Source organism: Tupaia chinensis, unplaced genomic scaffold, assembly GCF_000334495.1.
Source record: "Tupaia chinensis unplaced genomic scaffold, TupChi_1.0 Scaffold000165_2, whole genome shotgun sequence".
In the NCBI taxonomy this organism is placed as follows: domain Eukaryota; kingdom Metazoa; phylum Chordata; class Mammalia; order Scandentia; family Tupaiidae; genus Tupaia; species Tupaia belangeri.
In genome coordinates, this window is record NW_006159640.1 from 2160051 (window position 1) to 2170713 (window position 10663).

Genomic DNA, 10663 nt, shown 5'->3' on the forward strand with positions numbered 1-10663 from the left:
TCTTTTTTTTTTTTTTTTTCTTTTTTTTTTTTTTTTTTTTTTTTTTTTTTTTTTTTTTTTTTTTTTTTTGCTGTCTCATTTTATCCTGATAACAGACTTGGAAGAGTTATGGCATTTTCTTCATTTTATAGTTGAGGAAATTGATGCTAAAGTAATTAAAGAAGTTCACTAGGATCATACAACTGGTAAGTGGCAAAGCCAACATTTGAAAATAAGAATGTCTGATACCAGAGTGGTAGTCTTTCCACAAAGCCACGTGGCACTCTCTCAAGTGTATTGGGGACAACCTGAGATGACTAAGAATATGCCCAGGCCAGTTGCCAACTCTATCTCTCAGCCATGTATGGTCAACTCTCAAGGCCCATAAGAGATTATAGACCAAATTCCTTACTTTCTGGTGTCAAGTTGATTTTTTGACACAAAAATACTAATGAATAAAGAAAGAGAAATGTGAAACACTGAAAGCATTTTTTAATTGACATAATTAAAAATCAACTGGGGGCCAGCTGGTGACATGGTGGTTAAGAGATTGGATCCTACATGTCCAACTCCACAGTCCTGGACCTTGCAGCTTGAAGGACTTTCTGGGCATGTGTGCATGCTTGCCCAAAATCCCAACAAGGAGGGAGAAATGAAAGAAAAATTATTGCAGCATGGCCATGCCCCATAGGGGGTGAGTTCTTGTCTCCCCCCACCCCTCATACTCTCTCTCTCTCTCTCACCAGTGACTTCACATGTCCTGTGGTAAAATTAAAAAAAAAAAAGAATTAGAGAAATGCAAATTAAAAATCTTAATGAGATACCATCTCTAAGTATCACATTCACTGTTAATGGGTAATTTGGCATAATTTTTTAAAAAGTGATGTGATATTGTGCAGTTAGAGTCTTATTTTAAAAGGCCAGCTCTATGCCACAGAGGCAATGGTCTGCTTAAGAGAAGCCAAATGCCATATGGCAACCTCAGTCCTAGTTCCCAGCCCAGTCAGCCTGAAACGTGCCAGGCACACATGAGTGAAACATACACAAGTGCCCAAGACCCAACAGGCTAGAGGACTGGAGGAAGGAGATCAGGGTGTGCCCAGATCCTCTGGAGGGTGTTCATCTCTTCCTCTCTCTACTTCATTCTCTCTCTCTCTCTCACTCTCACTTGTGCATATGTGCACTCTATTATCATGAATAAAGAAAAGGCCTTTTTAAAAATTCATATTCCTTCATGAATATTTGATTATTTCCTTAAGCACCTAGGTAAAGCTGTATCCTCAAAAATATCCATCTCAGTCTTTTTATAATAAGGAAGAAAATAATAAAGGAAGCGATTTTTCAAAAACTAGTAAATGAGTAATGATACAAATGATTCAAATGATGAAATACTAATTCTGCAGAATTTGTAATGATATGAATACTTACCACAATATAACACTAAGTGAATAAAGAATTTAGTAAATAGACACAATTATACATACAATAAGCTCTTCATTTTGTGTACTCAGGGTTTCCAGCTGGAGTTTACACTGTATTCACCCCTGAGATTGAGACATGCCTGGAAGAGACAAGTGGAATTATGGGATGATTCTGGTGATCTCTGTAGGTTTCAGAAAGCACACTGTCCTTCTATACCTGGAGGAAGACTCCAAGATACTTGGACGGGAGAGAGCACCCAGTAGTTGTTAAGACTTAACGACAATGGCTGTTAGGAAAAGATTAAATGGAGGCCCTACAGCGAAAGCATGAAGGCCTCCAGAATGAACACCACTGCTAAGGATCACAACTCTGAAAGGAAAGGATATAGAAAAGTCATTCTTGGGGCCAATAGGTTGCATAGTGGTTAAGATGTAGGACTCCCACATGACCAACTGCCTTTTGAGTCCCTGACCTGGTGGATTGAAACTCATGCCAGGTGCATGTGCATGCATGCCCAAAATCCCAAGAGGAGAATAAAGGAGAAAGGATTACAGTGTGAACATCTTCCTATAGGTTGATGTCTCTCTTTATGTCTCTCCCTCTCTCTGGCAAGTGCATATACTCTACAGCAAAAATCTCTCTTAAAGGAAAAAAAGAAAAGAAAAGAAAAGAAAACTCATTCTTGAGTTATCTGATAAATCTTAGAACTTCCCAGAAATAATTTGAGAGACCTGGTCAAGATGGTGGTGGGAAAGACAAGGGATCCTACAATTTCAGATGGAGGTAAAGGCCAGTAAAGTATGTTATAAATAATAATCATCCCAGATTGATGGAAAAGAGGTTATGTGACTTAAATATATGACTGTTTGTGTTTCTATGAATATGCACATGTACACAGGAAAAAAATGTACTTAAAAATACTGGAAAAAGGTAGACCAAAATATTTTAATAGTGTCTCTGATACTTCTGATAACAGATACCATTGACATCAGGACAGGACAGTGTTAATCCTTTTCTTTGGGCATTTTCTGTATGTTCCACATTTTCTATGATGAACCTATTGCTCATATAAGTAGTACTTTTTTAAAAGAAAAGCATACATCTTACCTTTTGTGATGGTGCTTGCTCAAATGAAGTCATGAGAAAAGGAGGTCTCTCCTTCCCAGGCTCTGGCATAACAGACTTGATGACCCAGGACATCCACAACAGACTGGCCTCTTGTGAGGTCCAGGAGAGCCAAGAGCATAACAGGTTGAGAGTAAGTGGGTAAGGGTGTCCAGGGTGATCCCAGGTAAAAACCTACCAAGTCTAACCTCCCAGGTTATCTGACTTAGTCCCTCCAAGTTTTGCTTTGTTCACATACACATCCCTGGGTATTTCACTTCCTCACACTCAACTCCATCAGTCCGGTCCTCACCAGTCAAGTAACAACCTAGAAATCTGATACCACCACTCCTACTTACCCAATTGCAGGGTAAGTTTTTGACTTTCTCACAGTTTTCTCTGCTGGAATACCCTATCCTCCATTCATCTGGTAGATCTGCATACCCTTAGAGAGTCAGCACAGGCATCACCTCCTCTGGAAAGCCTTCCTAGGCACTCTGGTCCTCAAGTAGCCTCCACACTCACAATGGCCTCCTATTCATGCTCCCCTTCCTCACTACATTTCCATGGTCTCTTCCACTTTCCAACAGCACTTCGGGGCTTCTGCGAGGGCACTTTCCATGCTTAATGGTCTCAGCACCAGGACTGTGTGCCCTTCTGCTTGCAGATACCTGCTAACTCATCCTGTTGTAGAAGCCTGTAGATTCAGACTTAGAGTTATAAGGCATGTCTGTCAGTGGGAATGGAGCTGTTAACTGTAGGATAAAAGAACAAATTATTAAGAAAGGTTCAAAATGTTCCTTATTCTTTTAAGCCTATGTCTGTGTTAAGACTAATTTATAATATAATAACCAGGTTCCTAGTGGGATTTTTTTTAGTTTATTTATTTATTTCTTCCAAATTACAGAAAGAAAGAGAGGCAGAGTGACAGAGACACTCCTAACAGGATCTTCATGCCATGACGCCATGACTCATTCTGGTCTGGGACAGCCCAGATCACAGATGTGTGTCCATAAGCAGGCTACAGAATGCAAACCTGGGACCTGCCCCTGTGGGCCCAGCATTGCAGAGTACTACATCACTCCTATGCCACCTGCTGCCCCCTCGTGGGGGGTTAAATAAAATTTATTGAGAGCTTAATACGTGCAATTGGAAGAGAGACTTATAATGGTTTCTTCCATAGATGTCATTAGAGGGACAGAAATTTGCTCAGAGAATTTACACAACTTACTGCATCAATCCAATTACCAATTACCCATCAATCCAATCAGGTGAGAAAATAGGGGCTCAGGGAAGTAAGTAACAAAGGACAGACCAAAGAAATATTGCACAGCATACAAGTCCAGAGCAAGCACTGTCCAGCTTTGAATACCACACCTTTCCCTCTAGACCAGAGGAAGATGGAAAGGTAGCCCTGAGGCAGATTTGTGAGTTTTCAGAAAACAAACTTGTCCACACAGGAAGAAGGCATTTCTCTTCCTAAAATGTCTGCACTGGCAAGTCTACTTCTTCTTGCTTCCCCTTACTGCCTGCTGTGAACTGAACTGTGTTCCTCCAAAATTCCTGTGTTGAAGCCTTCATTCCCAAGGTGACTGTTGGAGACAGGGTCTTGAAGGAGATCATTAAGGTTAAATGAGGTCGTAAGGGTGGAACCTAATCTGATTGAACTGGTGTCCTTACAAGAGAAAAAAATGCCAAAGATCTTTCTCGCACATGTGCATGCACTCACTTTCTCAAAGCAGCCGCCTGTGAAGACACAGCAGGAAGGCAGCCATCTTTAAACCATAGTGAAAGGACTAAGGAGGAATCAGACCTATGAATACCTTGATCTTGGACTTCTAGACTCCAGACTCTGACAAGTAAAGTTCTGGTGTTTCAAATACCACCCAACTGTAGTATTTTAGTATAGTAGCCCTAGTATACAAAGACAGCACTTGTCAAATAAGCAAAAGGATGTATATTTGCAACTGTCTCAGGTCTCAATTACCTCTAAGAAGCCAGGTAACAGAGAGATCAGAACTGGAGTTGGGAGTTGTAGTAGAAAACCTCTGGAAGAAAAAGCCATTCCTCTACCAGCCATAGACCCTGGAACATTCCTCTATCCCCAAGACTAGGGACAGCCAGGACTTCCAGCATGTTGAAGGTCCCTGCACTGGTCCTGGACCCCTGTACTTTCCACTTATCAGGTCTGGAGAAACCACTTGCAATACAGGGATTCTGAAAGTTTCTCTCTAGGCTGTCCACTGGCTCTCAGTTGGTCCAACTGCAATAAGGAAGGGAACAAAATTTGGGTGCCCACTATAAGCCAAACACAATAGCCCTGAACTTGATCTCCTTTTATCCATCACTACATTGAGGTATATCTATCAGAGAGATCAAGTTCACCATAGATAGCTAAAAGGAAAAATAAAAGAAGAAAGAAAAAGAATAGAGGGAGGTGAGGACAGATATAAGAGATACAAGGGACAAATAGAGAATTGTAGAGTGTCCAGACACTAGCAACAACAGAAAATCATATCCACTCTAGGGGCTGAAAAGGCCAAGGTAGGGGAGAAAACAGTGTTAGTAAAGCTGTGACAACCAGCACCCACGCAGGAGGGGCTACCTGTGAACATGAACATAGTACTCCAGAAATGCAGTGCTGAAGAAGGGACAGAAGACCCCAGGCTTCTCTCTTCTCACTGCCCAACCTCCTGCCAGTGCCTCCCATGGGCCAAACTCAACCCAGATACCAATCAGCAAGAGAGCTCAGGTCATGTGGCCAACCTTCTGGACCACAGAGCAAGGCAAAAAGGGACCCAAAACAGATCTGGGAGTGAATGCAAAGTTAGTCACACACATAGGTACTATTATCATTCCATCTTCATGTAAGAAAAGTGAGGCAGAGAAGTTAGATGTTTGTTCATCGTCATCCAAAATACCATATTTTACCATCTAGAAGTCACCTAGATGAACAATCTGCTGCTGTAATAGGCAAGCCAATGGAAGCTAAGTACTGGGAGGAGAGTGTTATTTCAGTGCCACAAGGGCACATGGGTAGGAGTGGGCTGAGGGTGGTGGAGGGGGTGTCAGGGAGATGTCCAAGAATGGTGACTTTTGAGCAGGGTCTTGACTGAATGTAAAATAGCAGAGGACTTCAACTCAGGTCACTTCCCTGCCTTTCCACATGGCTAACACACAAGCTGAAATAGGGAAAAGGCACTCCTGGAAAACACCTCTACTGAATACCTTCTTTCCCCTGCATCAGGCTATGAGCACTTGATACATCCCGGGCACTCCGTAGCATCCATCTTTGCATTACCAGAGTCAAACTGTGAGGAATAAATGTCATCATGATTCCCTGGGAGACAGTGTTGGGGAATGCTTAAGATTTCAGGCTCTGGGGACCAGCAGTTAGTGTAATAGATATGTCGCTGGACTCCCATGTAGTCAACTGCAGTTCGAGTCCCAGACCCGGTGGCTTAAACTCACACCAGGCGCGTGTGCGTGCGTGCCCAAGATCCCAAGAGGAGAATGGAGGAGAAGGCATTGCGGCGTGACCATCCCCCCGCGGGGTGATTTCTCGCTTTCTGTCTCTCTGTCTCTCTCTGTCTGTCTGGCGAGCGCACGCGCCCTATAGCGAAAACCTCTCAAAAAAAAAAAAAAAAAGAAGATTTCAGGCTCTGGGTTTGTATCCTAAGCCTACTACTCATTGACTAATGGCACAACTTTGGGCAAATTGGGTAATCTCCCTCAGTCTCCTTTTCTGAATTTATACAGGGAGCGTCCTCATAGTAGAACCAGTGTGGTGAGAATTAAGTGAGATAATGTATGTAAAGACCTTAGCAAATAAACGCTTGTTAAATTATTTTGTTACAATTATGATTATATGATTTTACTAAATAGCAATCATTATGATTATGAGTTCATAGAAATTCTATAACCTAATAGAAACTCTATTAGAAGGGAGCAGTGAATAGTTCATGGTGGAATCACAAGAAAGGAGTTTTGGAGCTGGATCATGAAAGACAAATAGCTCTCCAGGAAGAGGAAGGGGAACGTTCCAGGGAAAAGGACAGCAAAGGCGAGGTCATGGATGTAGGAAAAATGGTGGATATTTCAGCATGATGGGGTATATAGTGCAATGGTGAGAGAGAAGAGGAAGTAACACAGGATAGGCTAGAGAAACAGTCAAGGCCCTTTCAACAAGTCCAATCTTTTTATTTTCTTTTTAACTTTCAGTAGCTCTTTATTGCTTACAACAGCTCTTTTCAAACTATTTTTGACCTGGAAGCATAAAATTTTTAAATGTATTTTACACATTTAATCACTACACATCACTTAGCTTGTGAGTCAAATTTACCAGACATGAATACACTTCACACCAGTCCAGTTGAGGATACAAAACATACGACCATCATCAGGTAATAATCCAATCTATTTGTAAACCCAGTGCTAGCTCTGTCTTCTTCTAAAATTCTTTTATGAGTATCCTACCCCACAGCAACCCCACCTTCTCTGAATCTCAGTAGTCCCCTAGTTCTACAACTCGGTATCTAATTTTATTTTAAAGATAGTATTCCCAAGATTCTTTTGTGCAATCTTTTTTTTTTCTCTAGCTCTCTAATTCTTACATAGTATTTCTGACAAATAACACCAGTAAACCCTTCGGAGACTTTGGTTGATTGGTTCACAACTCTCAGTAGTTTAGTCTCTATGCTAAGTTAAGAAAGAGTTCCCTCCTCAGCACATGATGAGTGACAGAGTTCGCTAGAACATCTCAAAGTGTCCCCTGAAGCTCCAGGGCCCTGGTGGCCAAGCTTGAGACATGAGGCTGCCTGATTTCATCTCTGTCTCCCATTCCACACTGCCCCCTGTCTTTTCTTCACATCTTTACACCAGGCCACAAAGGGCCTGTCTTTTCACAGTCTGACCCCCAGTGGACATCATGAACAGTAGCCAACATTATTTCCATTTTTATTAGCAACTGCTTCACTTTTAGGTCCTCAATAGTCCCTAATTTGTAACAGAGCATTTTCCAGTCGTACCATTTTAAATCACCATAATAAAGGTGTGTGAGTGCTGTAGATTCTTTTTCCTCTGAAGATTTGCAAAAGTAGAGGAGTGCTCCCTGCTGGGAATACAGTTGTGGGTGGCTGGCCCAGAAAACAGAGGGGAGAATGGAAATTGTCCATCTCTCCTAGTCAAGTCTGAGACTCTGAGCAAAGCCATCCTTCACCAACAATCATCTTAATAGGGCTCACACAACCCTTCTGGTCAATGGAATGGCCATCAGCATGAAAGCCAGCTGCTTTAACTGAAAATATGTCCCCTGACCTAAAGGTCAAGTGCCTTGCCTTAAGTACTTGTTACAGCTGGACAAGAAACCACACATAGTTTTTACCAAGCAAAGTACTGGTGTTGGGAAAGAACCGGATAGAATTAAAATATCTACAATAAAATTTCACTATTTGCAAAATCCCCTGACACTAGGCAGCAATTTACTGAAGGCTGACCATTTTCCAGGAAGCAAGAACTCAAAAATAGATGACTATGAACATCCTTAATAAGATGAAGGAAATCATTAATTAATTTATTCATTCATAGATTCATAGTAATATCAGATTCCGATGTAAATATTCTGGGTTTTTTTATTCATAAATTAGCATTCTAAACTGTAATAGGTAACTTGGTTTAACCTGGGGAGCTCAGGGCTCTAGTTAGTCGCCACTTCCAAGCACCCTCTCCAATTCCAATCATAGCACTTTGCATTTTCTGTTGTTACAGTCAGTTATTTTTTCTTTATCCCTGACCAAGCACTAAGCTCCATGAGCTCCATTTAGTTCATAATCATGGCCCTAGCAACCACACCGTTCCTTTCAAGTAGTAGCTACTTGATAAGTATTTGTCAAATGATTGGATGAAAGAGATCTAGAGCCATCATTCATTAACGTATATATGAATTCATTCATTTATTCAATTTCTAACAATATCTGCAAAAATTTTTTTGTCTGGGCAGTTTATAAAGAAACAAAACTGAGAATGACTGACCTCACTCTTGGGGATGGGAACTGGCTCTGCCAAGGTGGAGGACTTGGCATAAATGACTAGATTCCGGTGCATGGGTTATTAGAAATTAGGTAAATGATCAGATGAATGAATAAAATAAACTATGATGTTTACAACAGATTTCCAAGACCAATTTTCAGCCTCAGACAGGTATGGCTGAGGGATTTCTCTCACCTTGTTCTCATGTAGAACCTCCTCTTATTTTCCATTGTCCTGAGATAAACTGCCTCTCTTGAGTGAGTAACATTCCCATCCATCATAATCTCTCTGCCACCCATAAACTTGTCTACATCCGCGCTCCATCTCCTCTTTGGCTTCTTCCTCCTTACTCACTGTGTTTTCATAAATGAGGTTAGGATACATCCTTCTTCTATTTAAAACCCTTCACTTTATTCCATATTCCTAAAGAGTTACTTCCTAATCTCTTTCCTTCATATCCAGGGTTCCTATAGTGGCACCTTTACTCTTTGTCTTTACTATTTGACTTCTTAAGAAACCACTAAAACTTGGTTTCTTCACTTATTTCATAGAAACTGCTCTCGCCCATGTTATTTGATCCATCTTAGTCATTATTTTTAACTGACCTTTGTAGTTTTTGCCACTGTTGATCAAACCTTAAAGTTCTTCCCCTCTGGAGACTCAATAAGTTATTCTCATAGAGATTCTCTCCCACCCTTTCTGACCCAGAATTTAGGTCTTGATCTTTAACTACTGAGGTTCCTTAAGGTTCTCTCTTCAGCACTTAGCTCTTCTTTCTTCAAGCACTAATCTTAGTTAGACCCATCTAAATCCACATCATTGAAGATCATCCATTTGCTTATACCTCAAAAAAAATGGACTCTCCAACCCAGAGTCTTCTCCTAAGCACCAAACCTGTGTGTAAAATTGCCTTCTTGAATCTTCACCTGGATGTGCCCAAAGTCATTCGAAGCCACCATGTTGAAAACTGAACTTCTTATTTCATCCAAATTCTACTTCCCCTCTCTATTCTTCACTCTAGTGAATGTTAGCTCCATCCACTGAGGTACTCAAACCAGACATGTGGTCATCATTGTCAATTCCTTCATCTCCGCTTGTCACCAAGGTCTGTCCATTCTATTTCCTTAACATTGTTCAAGTCCTTCCAATTCTCTCCAGCCTCATATCTGCCACCTTAATTCAGGCCACTGTCACCTACGGCCTCGATTAATATAACCTTCAAGTTGATTGTATCTTTGGTTTTTACTTTCTTCCTTGGAACTATCGGGAAAGAAAAAATCATTTTCCCCTCAGATTTCTTGGTTAGGATAGACCTCTGTCAGAAAAGACAGATTAAGGATAGGATAGTGAAAATGTGACAGGCAGCAAAATGTGATGCTCTGCCAGGCTGACCCACATGGAAAGATTCTGGGTTTTAGAGGCCTCCTTGAATATACTGGGCACATGCATGCCCATTATCTAGGGCTGGCTGAAGCAGGGCAAGGACATTGTTAGGGGTGCTGTCTCTTTGTCTCTCTGTCTCTGAACTCTCATTCATGAAAGAAATAAACTTTAAAAAAACAGATTAACAAGAGAAAAGCAAACAAGTTTGATAACATGCATACCTTTATACATGGAAAGACTCAGAGAAATGAGTGGATCTCAAGAAGGTGGCTTTGAATGCAGATTTTAATACCATTATTCACTGAAACAAACAAAAAGCAAGGTGTAAGGAGGGCCAATAATGGAGAGATTCCCAAGAAACACAGTAAACCTGGGTAAAGTTTGTTTAAGGTTAGTTATAAAGGTTAAAATTAGTGCTTTCTCCACTGATGTACTGTTCAGTGAGTTAGAGTCATCCTTCTTTTCTTGGTGAGAGAGAGAGAGAGACTCTTGTATTTGAAGATTTTCTTTACGGACATAAATTTACCTTACAAAGAGGTAACTTCTACTGTTTTCAGAACTTCTCCTGTGTCTGCAGTTTCTCAAAATGATCAGCTCAAAATAATCATTATGCTAAGGAGGCATTCTTTAAAGTAGCATCTTCTGGTCTCCTATAGTCAAATTTTGGGGTGGCGTCTTCTGGTCTCCTATACAACCAAAGTGATTTTTCTAAAAGACAAAACAAATCATAAAATTATTCCTCCTCTTT

The 10663-nt window shown here is 40.9% G+C and overlaps 1 long non-coding RNA gene across 1 annotated transcript in view; it reads right to left on the reverse strand.

The window, feature by feature from the left end:
* Positions 1-10137: 10137 nt before the first annotated feature.
* Positions 10138-10663, reverse strand: part of LOC114007409 (uncharacterized) — a 3512-nt gene continuing 2986 nt past the window's right edge. The window contains exons 2-3 of the long non-coding RNA XR_003549040.1: positions 10442-10601; positions 10138-10216 (exon numbers count right to left, since the gene is read on the reverse strand). This is a non-coding gene — a long non-coding RNA (uncharacterized LOC114007409). The remainder of the gene's footprint in view (positions 10217-10441; positions 10602-10663) is intronic.